We start from the raw sequence: 15653 nt of genomic DNA on the forward strand, positions 1-15653 counted from the left end.
TGCCCATTAACAGGGACATGAGGTTTTTTTTAAAGTTGAATCTTTATGTAATAAAACAAATCACTGCAAAAAGAAGTAACTCAGGATGGATATAGGCAATACTAGGGGTGAATCTCAAAAGCAAGGTAGCCAGACACCAGCCACACCATCTAGTTATGTCGGATCCTAAGAACCAGCAAAAACCACGTGTTATGGCGGCCGTCAGAACGCAGCTGCTCCTGGGCGGTGAGGGCGGCCCTGGGGGACAGACTGTTTACCTGCTGTTCTGAGCGGACTGCACAGTTTTCCAGAGCACACGGGACTCGGACCTATTAGCATCTCTGTATTGAAATTACAGATGGAGCCTCAGCTCACCTTCATGTTCAAGCAGCCTCAGAAGCCACCGAAGTGTCCATAAGAGCAAAAGCAAATGTTATTTGCCCGGGTCTGTCAGGTTCATTAGAAGCCAAAGGAACTGATCTGAGCAGCTGTTGGAGCAGACCGCGTGGCGTGGGCCCCCGGGCCTGCCCGCAGCTGCAGGAGGCACGGCTCTGCTTCTCTGCTGCTCCGCCTGGCTCAGCCTGGGAGGCACAGAGGCTCGGGGAGGCTGTGGTGAAGCTTGACGTTCATCTCATGCTTCTTCCCCGCGGGCGGCGGCTTCGTGCCTGGAAGTTCCGAGCGCACACAGGACTGAGGCAGGCCCGAGCGGTCGCCCACTAGCTGTGCCACCACCTGGGCCTGGGCCTTGGTCAGCTGGCTGATGTTTTGGACACTGCAGTGTGTTCTTGGCAAAATTTGTGCGAGGATGTGGCTTGTTACAATTGTAATGAAAAACAGATTGAAAGCTGCTAGCTTAGGCTGCACACTTACAGACGCTGTCACTGACACATTCCATCGGCGGTCTCCTGAAGGGACAAGAGCCGAGAGCCGTGGCCAGGGGTACATGTCAGGCACAGGCTGTCTTCCGGAGGTGGGGGGGATAGGGGGGCAGCAGGCTGATGAGAAACTGTGAGCTCTATGGCTACTAATTGAACAGGCAAAGTGACTTCCCCAACAGCATCAGGATGTTGGAGCGGGTGAGTATGCACGTGAACCGCGGACAGATGAATGGTGCCGGTGTGCCTTCCCCCGTCCACATCTGGGGTTGTCCGTTCCGTGGATCTGAAAAAGGAACAGACTTCCTTCCTTGGGGAGATAGAAAACTTGGCCTTCCCAGCCTCTCCTAGGCCCCAAATCACTGTCACACGAAGCAGCAAACCTGAGGATAAAAGACAAGTTAGTCCTGGGACAGAAGGACACACAGACCCGAGACCCAGAGGCACCCGCACTGCACCAGCCGGTTTTGTGGGGAAAGAAAGAGCCGCTCTGGGGGCTTTCCGTCCTGAGAGGCTGCCTTCCTTCAGCTGACACATCCCCCCTCCCCGCTGCGCCGGCCTGTCCCATGCTGAGCTTTGTTGTTAGAAAGCAAGCTTTCCTCTCATCTCCCTTCATTTTTTCTTAGCTTCCTTCCCTTGGGTCACCGTCCAATCCTGGCCGCTGTTTGATGATATATTTTAATTTGCCGCCTGATTAGTGGAGGGACGCCAGGGAGCCTTTGTACGCCACACGTGTCTATAGCCGCAAACCTCACCTACCAAGCCTGGTCGCCCAGTTTTAGAATCAGACGTGTTGGTGACATCTCTGGGTTAGTCAAGAAAATTATGGTAACTTAAATTCGTAAATATTCCAGTGCATGTGGAAGAAAGGGGGATGGCTTCCGTTTGGACGTGTGGCAGTTAACTGATGAATAAAAATCTGGAACACACGCAGTTGTTCAGATGATACAGGAGAATGTAGAATATTCTAGAAAATTCTATGTGCTGTTCATAGGTGCCAGGCATTCCAGTACAGAGTTTCAAATCCACATTTTAGACTTTGAACCGCAGCACGAGGCTGGCATAACCAGGGAAGCCAAGGGGGCGGGCGAGGGTGTCCATCCACGTTCATGGCACGCAGAGGCCGTGCAGAGCCCTTGCTCACTGCCTCGCTGGCTCCCACCACTGCGAGGGTGACAGCCACTCCACTCTCAAGCCACAGGAGCATGGAGGCTGCCCTCCAGAGCCACCCAGGCCCGCCTCGGACCGTCAGGAGCAAAGCTCGTTCTGTCCGATTGTAAAGTCCGCCCTTGATCAAGTCCCCGAAGTGACGTTTCCTGGCTGCCCTCTGTGATGGGAAGGGTGTGGGGTGCGGCCTGCTGGTCCCACTGTGCCTCTGTCCCCTTCTCACGAGGCTGTGGAAGACAGTAAGTGGCGTAAACACTCTGCCCAATGCCAGGGATCCGGTGAGGAACCAGGGGCCGTGATTTCTGGCCAACGCCCAGGAGCCCGGTGGACGCTCACTGCACATCCAGATCTCCGACCTCCTGGGAGCAAAGCAGTGGGAAGAGGAGCCCGCTCCTGCACGGCCGCCCACCCGGTGCCCAGCCCGCCAGACCTCCGCGAGGGATCCTAGGCCAGTCACACAGCGGCCTGTGGCTGAGGCGTGCGGGGCTCACGGCCCAGGAAGCTGGGAGCCCATCTCGGGCGATGCATTTTTAATGTTCTCCCGGGGAGGAACATTGTGTCTCACTGAAATATTCAGGCTGGTTCTGCTCTGAAGTGAGGAAGGCAGGCCAGCGTTAGAAGAGATCGTAGAAGCAGTTTTCAGCACTGGGATGACACGATTTTGCATTTATCTTTGAAGTTAACTGTAATGAGCCTAAGTCTAATGAGCCTACCTCTGAAGCCCATTTAAGGCAGCGGTTATGGCTGCATTTTAATCAATGGTGTCAGGGTAGCGAATACAGCAAAGAGCGAGCATTCAATTACTGCTGACGCTGGATAGTGAAGATCGCGGGGCTAATGGCCTGCAGACTCCCAGCGGCAATTAGCGTCCCTGGGGAGGCCCTGCTGTGCTGAGCGCTCCTGGAAGCACAGGGATCCGACTCAGGCTCACAGTGCTGGGTGCTGGCTCTGAGCCCCGAGGGGTGCCACACGCTCCCTGCACCTGACCCTTATTTTATCTCATGATTGAACTGGGGTCCCGGAAAGGTGTGCAAGTTGTGCTGGAAACAGCTACTCCACAGCAGTTTCCTGATTCACAGTCAACTTCTTGATGATTGGAGGTAGAAATACAGAAAGTCAGTGGATCAGAAAAATAACTAAATAAATGAGCCAAGGAAACCGTTTTGCTTAGCATGACGCTCTCAAGATCCATCCACACTGCCACAAATGGCATTATTCCGTGCTTTCTTATGGCTAAGTAGCATTCCTTTGTATGTATGTGCCACATCTTCTTCATCCATCATCCATCACAGGGTGCTTAGCTTGTGTCCATGTCTTGTCCACTGTGAATAATGGTGCAGTGAGCATAGGGGGGCATATATTTTACAAGTAAATGTTTCCAGATTTGTTGGGTTCTGGGTCACATGAGAGCTGTACTACTCTTAATTTTTTGAGGCCCCTACATACTGTTTGCGACAGTGGTTGTTCCAGCTCACATTCTCACCACAATGTACAAGGCTTCCTTCTTCTCCACACCCGCCAACACTTGTGGTTATTTTCTCATCAACAACACCAATTCTAGCAGGTGTAAGGTGGTATCTCATTGTGGTTTTGATTTTCATTTCCTTTATAACTAGTAAAATTGAGCATCTTTTCATATATCTGTTGGCCATTTGTATGTCTTCTTGGGAGAAAAACCACATGATTTCACTCATGTGTGGGATATAAAACAAAAAGCAACAAATGAACAAACAAAAAACGCACAGATATAGAGAACAGAATGGTGGTTACCGGGAAGGAGGGGAGATGGGGGAGGTTGAAGAGGGTCCGAGGGTTCAAATACAGGGTGAGGAAAGGAGATGAGACTTTGGATGTGAACACACAATAGAATATACAGATGATGGATTATAAAATTGCACACTTGAAACCTATATGTTTTTAACCAAAGCCACCCAATAGGATTAAAAAATAATATTTTTTCAAACTAAGTAGGAGACATGAATTCTACTCCTGGTGGGATATTGTGTTTTCAGACACTGTTATCATTCTGCCCCTTCAAGATGTAGTGTCTATGAATGGGATGGCTTTCTGATTCGGAGACGGGAGCCCTTTCCATGTGCATGGGCTGAAGTAACTCCGGCAACCTCACTCATGCGACTAGACTCCTCCTGGGCTGGAAGAAGGAGCCCCGGAGCCCACCCCGCTGCCTGAGAGAGTGAGCGGACAGTGAGCTTGATGAGGGGGGAGTGTTGTCCACTCCCATTGCTGCACTGCCCTTCTGTACTATTTCCAACCCGCAATAAAAATAATTATGAGGCGTTTGGACGCCGCTCTCCGTGGAAGGACATCCTGGGTGGCCTTGGAGAACCCGCCAGAAGTAGAAGTGCCCCTCCCAGGACTGCAGGAGCCTGGGAGAAGTGGGGAACATCTCAAATCATCACAAGGACCACAAAAGCACACATGAATCTGGCTTTGACCTTCTAAACAGCCTCCACATCTGTAGTCATTTGTCCTGCGGTAATTACTACAAGCACCTCTGAGAGAAAGCTGACCTCGATTTTCACCCACTGACAGACCAGTTTCTCCCCAAATGAGAAAACCTGGAAACAACTACCTCAGTCAAATGATCAAGGTTCAAAAGTGTTCATGAAGTCAGATTTCTAGCAGCCCCTGGCTACCAGCTCAACTCACCCCAAGGAGGCACCAAGGACTTCAAGAACTTCGCTGGAGGAGAGAGAAATCAATGCAGGAGAGAGACATCCTGAAAAGAGAGATGATGGGGAGACAAAGAAATAGCCCAAAAATGAAAGAAAAGCAGGCATCACCAGAAAGGGAAGTAAATGAGTTAGAGGCAAGCAACCTACCAGAGCAAGAATTCAGAGCAACAATCATAAGATGGCTAAAAAGAATGGAGACAAATTTGACAATATGAGTAAGACCCAAGAGGAAATGAAGAAAAACCAAGAGGAAATGAAGATGACTCAAGAAGAAATGCAAAATGACATCGCTACTATAAAGAACTCAATAGAAAGCATCAAGAGCAGACTAGAAGAAGCAGAGGACTGCATCAGTGAGCTAGAAGACAATATGGAAAAACATACCCAATTAGAGCAGCTTCTAGAAAAAAAAATTAAAAAGCAGGAGGAGAGCCTATGGGAGCTTTGGGACAATGCAAAAAACAAAACAATATTCGAATAATAGGGGTTCCAGAAGGAAAGGAAACTGAGGTAGATATGGAAAACATATTTTAAGAAATAATGACAGAAAACTTTCCCGAGATAGAGAAGAAAAAACCCACACAAATCCAGGATGCTCTCAGAGTCCCAAACAAAATGAATCCCAAAAGACCGACGTCAAGACACATTATAATTAAATTGGCAAACACCAACGACAAAAAACTCATCAGGCCAGAAGGGAATAGGATGAAATATACAAAGTCATGCAAAGGAAGGGTCTGATCCAAGAATACTGTACCCAGCAAGGCTATCAATCAAAATTAAAGGTGAAATCAGGAACTTTACAGACAAAAAAAAAAGACTAAAGGAATTTATCTCCACCAAACCAGCAATGCAAGAAATGCTAAAGGGTCTACTGTAAAAATAAAGAAATAGGAAGCGAAGAAGGAACACAGAGGTATAGAATAAAAATGGTGTCAAATGAGTACCTATCATTAATAACTTTAAATGTAATGTAAATGGTTTAAATACTCCAATCAAAAGATATAGGGTAACAGGTTGGATAAGAAAACAAGACCGATACATCTGTTCTCTATAAGAAACCCAACTCAGAAAAAAAGATGCACACAGACTGAGGGTGAAGGGATAGAAAAAGGTTTTCCAGGCAAATGGAAATGAAAAAAAGCTGGGGTAGCAGTACTTATATCTGATGAATTAGATCTCAGAGTGAAGGACATAACAAGAGATAATGAAGGCCACTTCATAATACTAAAGGGAGCAATCCAACAAGAAGAAATAACCCTGGTAAATATATATGCACCCAATACAGGAGCACCCAAATACATTAAAAAACTGCCAGAGGAAATTAAGGGAGAGATTAATAGCAATACAATCATAGTAGGAGATTTTAATACCCCACTGTCATCCCTCAACAAATCATCTAAACAAAAAATCAGCAAAGAAATATCAATCCTAAATGACTCGCTAGACCAGATGGAATTAATCGACATCTTTAGAACATTCCACCCCAAAGCCACAGAATATACATTCTTCTCAAGTGCACATGGGACATTCTCAAAGATAGACCATATTTTGGGACATAGGCAAAGTCTCTTCAAATTCAAGAAGATAGAAATCATATCAAGCATCTTCTCAGATTATAATGGCATAAAACTGGAAATTAACTACAATAAAAATAATCTAAAGAAATCAAACACATGGAAACTAAACAGCATGCTATTAAACAAGGACTGGGTTACCAGAGAAATCAAGGAAGAAATTAAAAACATCCTGGAAACAATTGACAATGAAAACACAAAAATCCAAAATCTATGGGACACAGCAAAAGCAGTTTTGAGAGGGAAGTTCATATCCCTACAAGCCTATTGCAAAAAAACTGGAAAAAAATGGTAACAAATTATCTAACTCTACAACTCAAAGAGTTAGAAAAAGAGCAACAAGAAAAGACCAGTAGAAGTAGAAGGAAGGAAATAACAAAAATTAGAGCAGAGATAAACGACATTGAGACCAAAGAAACAATACATAAAATCAACAAAACCAAGAGCTGGTTCTTTGAAAGGATAAACAAGATAGATGAACCTCTAGCCAGGTTAACCAAAAAAAACAAAGAAAGAGGACCCAAATAAACAAAATCAGAAACGAAAGAGGTGAAATAACAACAGACCCCGCTGAAATACAAAGGATTGTTACAAAATACTACAAACAACTCTATTCCAACAAACTGAACAACCTGGAGGAAATGGACATATTCCTAGAGAAATACAACCTTCCAAAACTCAATCAGGAAGAATCTCTAAATCTCAATAGACCAGTAACTTGGGAAGAAATTGAAACAGTCATCAAAAAGCTTCCAGCAAACAAAAGCCCAGGGCCAGATGGCTTCACAGGAGAGTTTTACCAAACATTCAAGGAAGAACTAAAACCTATCCTCTTCAGACTATTCCAAAAAATCCAAGAGGAAGAAACACTTCCAAACTCCTACTATGAAGCCAGCATCACCCTAATACCAAAACCAGATAAAGACAACTCAGGCCAATATCCCTCATGAACATATCAATAGATGCCAAAATCCTCAACAAAATTCTAGCAAATCGGCTCCAGCAGAGCATCACAAAGATCATACACCACGAACAAGTAGGATTTATTCCAGGAATGCAAGGATGGTACAATATCCGCAAATCAATAAACGTGATACATCACATAAACAAATTGAAAGATAAAAATCATATAATCATATCAATTGATGCAGAAAAAGCATTTGATAAAATCCAACACCCTTTCCTGATAAAAACTCTCAGCAAGGTGGGAGTACAAGGATCATACCTCAACATAATAAAAGCTATATATCATAAACCCACAGCCAACATCATACTCAATAGGAAAAAACTAAAACCATTCCCTCTAAGAACAAGAATAAGACAGGGTTTCCCACTCTCACCACTCCTGTTTGACATAGTACTGGAAGTACTAGCCATTGCAATTAGGCAAGAAGAGGATATAAAAGGCATCCAAATTGGAAAAGAAGAAGTAAAGTTATCCTTATTTGCAAATGACATGATATTGTACATAAAAAACCCAAAAGACTCCATTAAAAATCTAATTGACTTAATAAAGGAATTTGGCAATGTAGCAGGATACAAAATTAACGCCAAGAAATCTATGGCATTTCTATACACCAATAGTGAACTTGCAGAAACAGAGACTAAAAAGGCAATCCCATTTACCATCGCACCAAAAAAATTAAGATACCTTGGAATAAACTTAACTAAGGAGGTAAAAGATCTATACAAGGAAGACTACACGACATTGAAAAAAGAGATAGAGGAAGATATAAACAGATGGAAGAACATACCATGTTCATGGATTGGTAGAATCAACATCATCAAAATGTCCATACTTCCCAAAGCATTCTATAGGTTCAATGCACTCCCAATTAAAACACCAACGGCATATTTTACTGACCTAGAAAAAAACTCTTCAAAAGTTCATTTGGAACAACAAAAGACCCCGAATAGCCACAGCAATCCTGAGAAAGAAGAGTAAAGTAGGAGAAATCTCAATACCAGATTTCAAGCTGAATTACAAAGCCGCTGTTCTCAAAACAGCCTGGTACTGGCACAAGAACAGATATATAGATCAATGGAATAGAATTGAGAACCCAGATATCAACCCAAATCACTATGCTCAGTTAATATTTGACAAAGGAGGCATGAACATACAATGGAGTCAACACAGTCTCTTCAATAAATGGTGCTGGGAAAATTGGACAGATACATGCAAAAGAATGAAACTGGATCACCAACTTACACCATACACAAAAATAAACTCAGTGAAAGAGACAACTCAGTGAAAGAGAATTACAGGCCAATATCCCTCATGAACATAGATGCCAAAATCCTCAACAAAATTCTAGCAAATCGGCTCCAGCAGAGCATCACAAAGATCATACACCACGAACAAGTAGGATTTATTCCAGGAATGCAAGGATGGTACAATATTCGCAAATCAATAAATGGATACAGGACTTAAACATAAGACGGGAAACCATAAAAATACTAGAGGCATCCACAGGCAGCAAAATCTCAGACATATGCCAAAAGAACTTCTTCACTGATACTGCCCCTAGGTCAATGGAAGCTAAAGAGAAAATAAACAAACGGGACTATATCAAAATAAAAAGCTTTTTTACAGCAAAGAAAACCATCAATAAAACAACAAGAAAGCCCTCTGTATGGGAGAACATATTTGCAAATGTTATCACTGATAAAGGTTTAATCTCCAACATCTACAGACAGCTTATACAACTTAATAAAAGGAAGATAAATGGCCCAATTAAAAAATGGGCAATGGATCTAAATAGAATCTTCTCAAAAGAAGACAGAAGGAAGGCCAAAAGGCACATGAAAACATGCTCAAAGTCACTAATTATCCAAGAAATGCAAATCAAAACAACAATGCGGTACCATCTCACACCTGTCAGAATGGACAACATCAACAAATCAACAAACGACAAGTGTTGGCGAGGTTGTGGAGAAAAAGGAACCCTTGTGCACTGCTGGTGGGAATGCAGACTGGTGCAACCACTGTGGCGAACAGTGTGGAGTTTCCTCAAAAAACTGAAAATGGAATTCCCATTTGACCCAGTAATCCCACTCCTAGGAATATATCCCAAGAAGCTAGAAACATCAATCAGAAAGGATATATGCGCCCCTATGTTCATAGCAGAACAATTTACAATAGCTAGAATTCAGAACAGCCTAGGTGCCCATCAGCAGATGAATGGATCCAAAAACTATGGTACATTTACACAATGGAATATTATGCTGCCATAAAAAAGAAAAAATTCTCGTTTGCAGCAACCTGGATGGAATTGGAGAACATCATGCTGAGTGAAACAAGCCAGTCAATGAAAGAGAGACACCACATGACCTCACTTATTTATGGATGATAAAGAACATTATAAACTGAAGAACCAAAAGATAGATTTAGAGACAGTAAAGCAACAAGCAGACTGTCAAATTACAGCGGGGAGGTTGGGGAGACCTGGGGGAGATAAGAGATCAACCGAAGGACTTGTATACATGCATATAAGTACAACCAATGGACACAAAACTCTGGGGAGGGAGGGTATATGTGGGAGGGGGGGCATTGGTATATGTACAAAAATAATAATTTAATAAAAAAATATTAAAAATAATAATAATAATAATAATTATTATTATTATTATTATGAGGCTGGAAGAAGCAGAAACATATGACCCATCAAGGAGCAGATGGGTGCTGTTGGAGATGAACCTGATTTTGGAATTAGCAGACAGGATTTACAATAGCTATTGTAAATATGTTTTAAAAATCTCATGAAAGAATAATCAAATTAGGCAAAAAAATTGTATATTTCACCAAGAATAAGGGAGGGAGGAAGGAAGGAAGGGAAACTACTAAATGTAAAAGTCTAGGATTGAATTGCAAAGTATTTGAATGAAGAATTAATTGTATGGGCTTAATAGAGCAAGGAGAGATTGGCAAACGAAAGGCAGGTAATAAAATTACACAAGCTATCAAATCTTGGTCTATTTCTAGTAACTCATCTTTTTATGGTAAGTCACTTTTTTCTGGGTATTAGCATATCCAGTAAGTTCCCAATGTTGGCAGGAGGCTGGGTTATGTATGCAGCGTTTCCACATGACTTAATCTCCTCCAAAGAGCCTTAAGCTTCATCCTGGCAGGCAGATAAATCACTCTCAAGTGGATCCCATTTTTCTTGCGAAGTGTGATTTCCGGCTCAGTGGAGGTGTGCTGGATTCCGCTTTCTCCTTTTCCTTGGGGAGTGGCCTCTCTGGGGTCACGGCTGATTAGTTCACTGTCTAGGCACGAATTCTAAGCTCTCCCCACATGTGTCCCCACGTGTCTCATTCTGCTCAGCACTGGGCTGTTCTTTCCGGAGAGCACCCTGGGACAGTGCAGCCTGGCATCACCCAGTGTCAAGATGTGTAGGTTTTCTCTGCTATTTCCTCTCACGGGGCCCTGCCTGCCTAGTCCAGCGCCATAGCAGGCGGCTCATCTACCCAGAAAAACAGCTGCTTCTGTCCGGCCCCCCAAAGCCTGTGTGAGCACAGAGCTCCCTTCTGGGCACCCTATCTCTCGATACCGGAGCCCTGTGTGGGTGTGGGCCACGTCCTAAGAGGAGCTGTCTTACCGACTTCGTGCCGCCAGACAGTGGCTTCTCCATTGGGCCAGAACTGCACTCTCCACGGTGTCTCTCCATCTGCCTTCCTATTCCTGAGCACAGACTTAGTCCTGCATTCTGAGCTCCTGGCATGTACTCGTGTATAAATGCGGTCGCCGTGCATGTCTACATGTGTCACAGTCCATGCCACTGTGTCACTTCGCTGCCAGGTTGTGAGCTTCCTTAGGGGAATGGCTGAGCCAAAGTGACTTTCATTTCCGCCCTCAGCACCCGCCCGGCACATAATCCATGGTCCGAAGGTGTAAGCTGTGCTGCCTGGAGCTGACATGAGGACATCTCTGGGCATGGGCCCTGCTCACTGGGAAGAAATGGCAGGCAGGGATGACTGTGGCTCCACAAAGTCCTTCACTCGGTCACCTCTGACATCCCATCAGCAGACGTGGGCATGCTTCTTTGTTTCTTCATTTATTGAGGCAATATTGGCTAATAAGATTATCTAGGTTTCCGGTGCACCCTTCTAGGATACGTTATCTGTAGATTGCATTGTCATTTCTGTCATCATATATCTGATCCCCTTTACCCTCTTCATCCTCCACCACCACTCCCACCTCTCTAACCACCGTGCTCTTATCTGTGTCTGAGTTTATTTATTTGTTTTTTGTTCATTGCCTTCTGTTTTATGTCACATATAAGTGAAATCATATCATCTTGTCCATTTCCACCTGACTTATTTCAGATCCCTCCATGCCAATGGCAGTATTTCATCTTTCCTTAGCTGAGCAGCATGCCCTAGCACATTTGTACCACATCTTCAAACACCCATAAAATGAATGTGGAAGGGAAGTAGCACAGGCTAATACAGGCACTAAATGGCAACCCCTCAGCTTCTATCAGACTCAATGGGGAAAGATCGATGGCTTTCCCTCCACAATCAGGAATGAGGCAGCCATACTCACCATTCTGGTCACCACACACTGCAAATCCTCACCAGAGCAGTCCGGGAGAGAAAGAAACCAGAGGCCTACAAACTGGGAAGGAAGTAAAAGCATTACCTTTTACAGATTACATGGTTCTTTATTCAGAAAACTAGAGGCCCAGTGCACAAAATTCATGCACAGGAGGTGTGTCTCTCAGCCCAGCCTGCACCCTCTTTAATCTGGGACCCCTCAAGGGATGTCCTATTGGGGATCAGGCCTGAATGGGCAGTCAGACATCCCTCTCACAATCCAGGACTGCTGGCTCCCAACTGCTCACCTGCCTTACTGATTGCGTCTAATCGGTTCTGTCTGCCAGCCTGATCACCCCCTAACCATTCTCCTGACAGCCTGATTGATGCTTAACTGCTCCCCTACCAGCCTGATTGCTCCTAACTGCCCTCCACTGCAGGCCTGGTCACCCCCAACTTCTGTCCTCTGCCAGCCTGGTCACCCCTAACTGCCCTCCACTGCAGGCTTGATTACCCCCAACTGCCCTCTCTTGCAGGCCTGGTCCCTCCCAACTGCCCTCCCCTGCTGGCCATTTTGTGGCAGCCATCTTGTGTCCACATGGAGGCAGTCATCTTGTGTGTTGGAGGGATGATCAATTTGCATTTACTATTTTATTAGATAGGATGCTAAAGACTCTGCCCAAAAGCTATTAGGAACACTGAGCATGTTTCTTAGAGAGCACCTGTGTGAGGGATAGCAGACCTGCATTTACCTGGACCCTCTCTGTGCTGTCCTCTTGAGGTGAAACTCAGAGTTACCAAGTGTTCAAGGCCAAGGGCTACTAAGGACTAACAAAAAGGTTAGACGAACTGGTGGACAGGATGTCTGAAGGGGAAGAGGGGCCTGGAGATGGAGCAGTCATCACCGCCAGCCCAGCCAGGAGGGCTCACCCAGGGTTGGGGCACTGCCAGGGGTTCAGTTGTATCCCCCGCCCCCCCCCCAAAAAAAAAATGTATGTAGAAGCTCTAACTTCTGCTGCCTTGGAAAGTGCCATTGCTTGGAATTAGAGTCGTTGTAAGTCTAATCAATTAACATGGGTCCTTAATTCTCCGAGGAGGAGAGCCACACACAACAGGAGGTGACAGAGGCAGGGGTTGGAGTGACCGCCTACAAGCCCAGGAACACAGGATTACAAACACCAACAATTGGGAGAGGCGGGAAGGGTCCTCCCTCATAGGTTTTAGGGTGAGTGGTAGCCTGATGAGACCCTAATTTGAACTTCTGGCCTTCAGAACTGTGAGAAAACCACTTTCTGATCATTTAAGCCCCAGTTTGTGGTGGTTAGGTTGAGGGTTAGGGTTAGGCTTAGAGTGAGGGTTGGGGTGAGGGTGAGGGTGAGGGCTAAAGTTAAGGTTAGGATGAGAGTGAGGGTTAGGGTTAGGGTTAGGGTTATGGTTAAGGTTAAGGTTATGGTTAGGGTTAGGGTTAGAGTGAGGATGAGGGTTTGGGTTAGGGTTAGGGTTAGGGTTAGGGTTAGGGTTAGGGTTAAGGTTAGGGTAAGGGTTAGGGTGAGGGTTAGTGTGAGGTTGAGGGTGAGGGTTAGGGTTAGGGTGAGGATGAGGGTTAGGGTTAGGGTTAGAGTGAGAGTGAGGGTTAGGGTTAGGGTTAGGGTTAGGGTTAGGGTTAGAGTGAGGATGATGGTTAGGGTTAAGGTTAAGGTTAGGGTTAGGGTTAGGGTTAGAGCTAGGGTTAGGGTTAGGGTTAGAGTGAGGGTGAGGGTGAGGGTTAGGGTTAGGGTTAGGGTAAGGGTAAGGATTAGGGTGAGGATGAGGGTTAGGGTTAGGGTTAGAGTGAGGATGATGGTGAGAGTTACTGTGAGGGTTAGTGTTAGTGTGAGGGTTAGTTTTAGGGTTAGGGTGATGGTTATGGTGAAGGCTCCTGGGGCACTAGGTCAGCTGTTGGAGGTATTGGGTGGGAGAGAGCTGGTCTTGGTAGAAAGAGTGCTGAGCTGGGCCTCCAAGGAGATAAAGCTTCCCCTCTCCTGGAGGGTGTGACTGGAATGACACAAGAATTACTCTGTGGGCACCGGTTGTCTAAACAAGGAGGAACAGGTGCCTGGGACTGAGGCGGGAGGAGCCTGGTGGCTGAGGTTAGATGTCTCCGTAGGATCACAAACGGGTTCATTGACTAACCTCGAAGCGCAGCCCTTGGGAAGCAGGCGTGCTCCCAGAAGCCAGTCCTGGGGCCCAGGCCTCTGCGTCTCGTGGAGTCTCAGCTGCTCCCGCTCATGCACTCAGTCACGGCCAGGGGACCTGGGGTGAGCCTGGACCTCAGTGTCCATCTGTGAAATGAGGCGTTTTGATCAGTCGTTAGTATGGCTTGCAATTAAAAGATGATTTATACATGATCACTCAATGGCAGCATTGCTCACAGAAAGAAAATGTTCCTTGGGAAATGCTCACTGCTTTGCTGGATAGATCTGGATTTGCAGAGATACGTATATGGAATGGAAATGCATGTATGGGTAGAAAATACCTTATTAACAGCCAGGACGACCAGTTTCCAGGACTGCAGCATCCCAAGAACAAATTGGATATCTCAGAATAAGAATATTTTTCTCTGGATATGCTGCAAGACTTTTTTTCTTTCTTTTTTTTTCTTTCCATTTTACTTTTGTTCTTTGTTCAGTAACAAACTGCTTCATACACACCTTTGCTGCATCACTTCTATTGGCCTCAACCTGCTGTGGTGGGGCCCACCCACCTGCAGTGCCTGGTTCTCTGGCTCCATCCTCTGAAGGAAGTTTAATTTGTTGCAGCCGCTGCAGTCCTGCATGCGTTTCATCGCAGTGGCTTTAATTAAGCAACAGGAAGCTCCAGAGGAATCCTCACAAGCTGGTGACACACAGGCCTTGCTTCCTGAAAGAGCAATCTGATTGAACTGAGATTTCTAGAATTCATTGTCTCTTCTCCAAAGACTGATGAACAACTGGGACTGAAGTCTATTTTCATGGAAAGGCTGGGGAGATATATAGCCTGACATTTCCACCCTCTTCTCTATGCCATCTCCATCCAAGTGGAAAAAAAGTCTGAATAATGGGCAAATTAGTCTTTTTCTAAAGTCTTGCTGTAATTGCTCTAACATCTCTTGGAAGATTTATTTGCAGCCTGAGCTTCCCTGGTATGTTGGAGTCATTGTGGCGGGAGGGTGGAGACGGGAGAGAGGGGCAAGGGGGGATAGGAAGAAAGAGGCTGAGGGTTGCATGTTTCCGTGCTGGTGAGAGTGAGATGGCGCCCATGGGGCATGACTGGATGGGGATATTTCCATTTGGTTGGTCCTGCATCTGTCCATGTGGCGTATCTGCCATTGTCGCCTGACTAGGAAGGCGGGTTCCTCGCATGTGGGCTGGTACTGTCAGTGAGGACGTGTTTGAGGTGCTGTCAGTTATACACTGTGGTCGGAAGGTTCCTTCCACGGCGGGTGCACCTTACCAGGCAGCTGGCACACGGTCTGATTTCCCCAGGAGAGAGATTAGGCCCTTGTTTCCTGGATGCAGAGCACAGCTTTGCTCTGGGAGCCCAGTCCACGTGGCAGTGTCACCATATTCAATCGCATCTCAGCCCAGAGGAGGCCTGGGAAGAGGTCCTGAGGGCGATGGTTTGTTTGAAGAGAGAGTGAGCCAAGCATGCATCAGGGTCTCTAAGGTGGAACAAAGGAGGCCACCAAGCACCCGTGCCACCGAGTGGCCACAGGGGGCGTGGCTGTGAGAATCAGCAGTGGTCATGATGGACGAATGGCCAGCTTTCAGGCTCCCAGTTAGCCTTCCTGAGACGGTGAAACTAAT

This window comes from Pipistrellus kuhlii, unplaced genomic scaffold (assembly GCF_014108245.1).
Source record: "Pipistrellus kuhlii isolate mPipKuh1 unplaced genomic scaffold, mPipKuh1.p scaffold_m20_p_47, whole genome shotgun sequence".
Classification (NCBI taxonomy): domain Eukaryota; kingdom Metazoa; phylum Chordata; class Mammalia; order Chiroptera; family Vespertilionidae; genus Pipistrellus; species Pipistrellus kuhlii.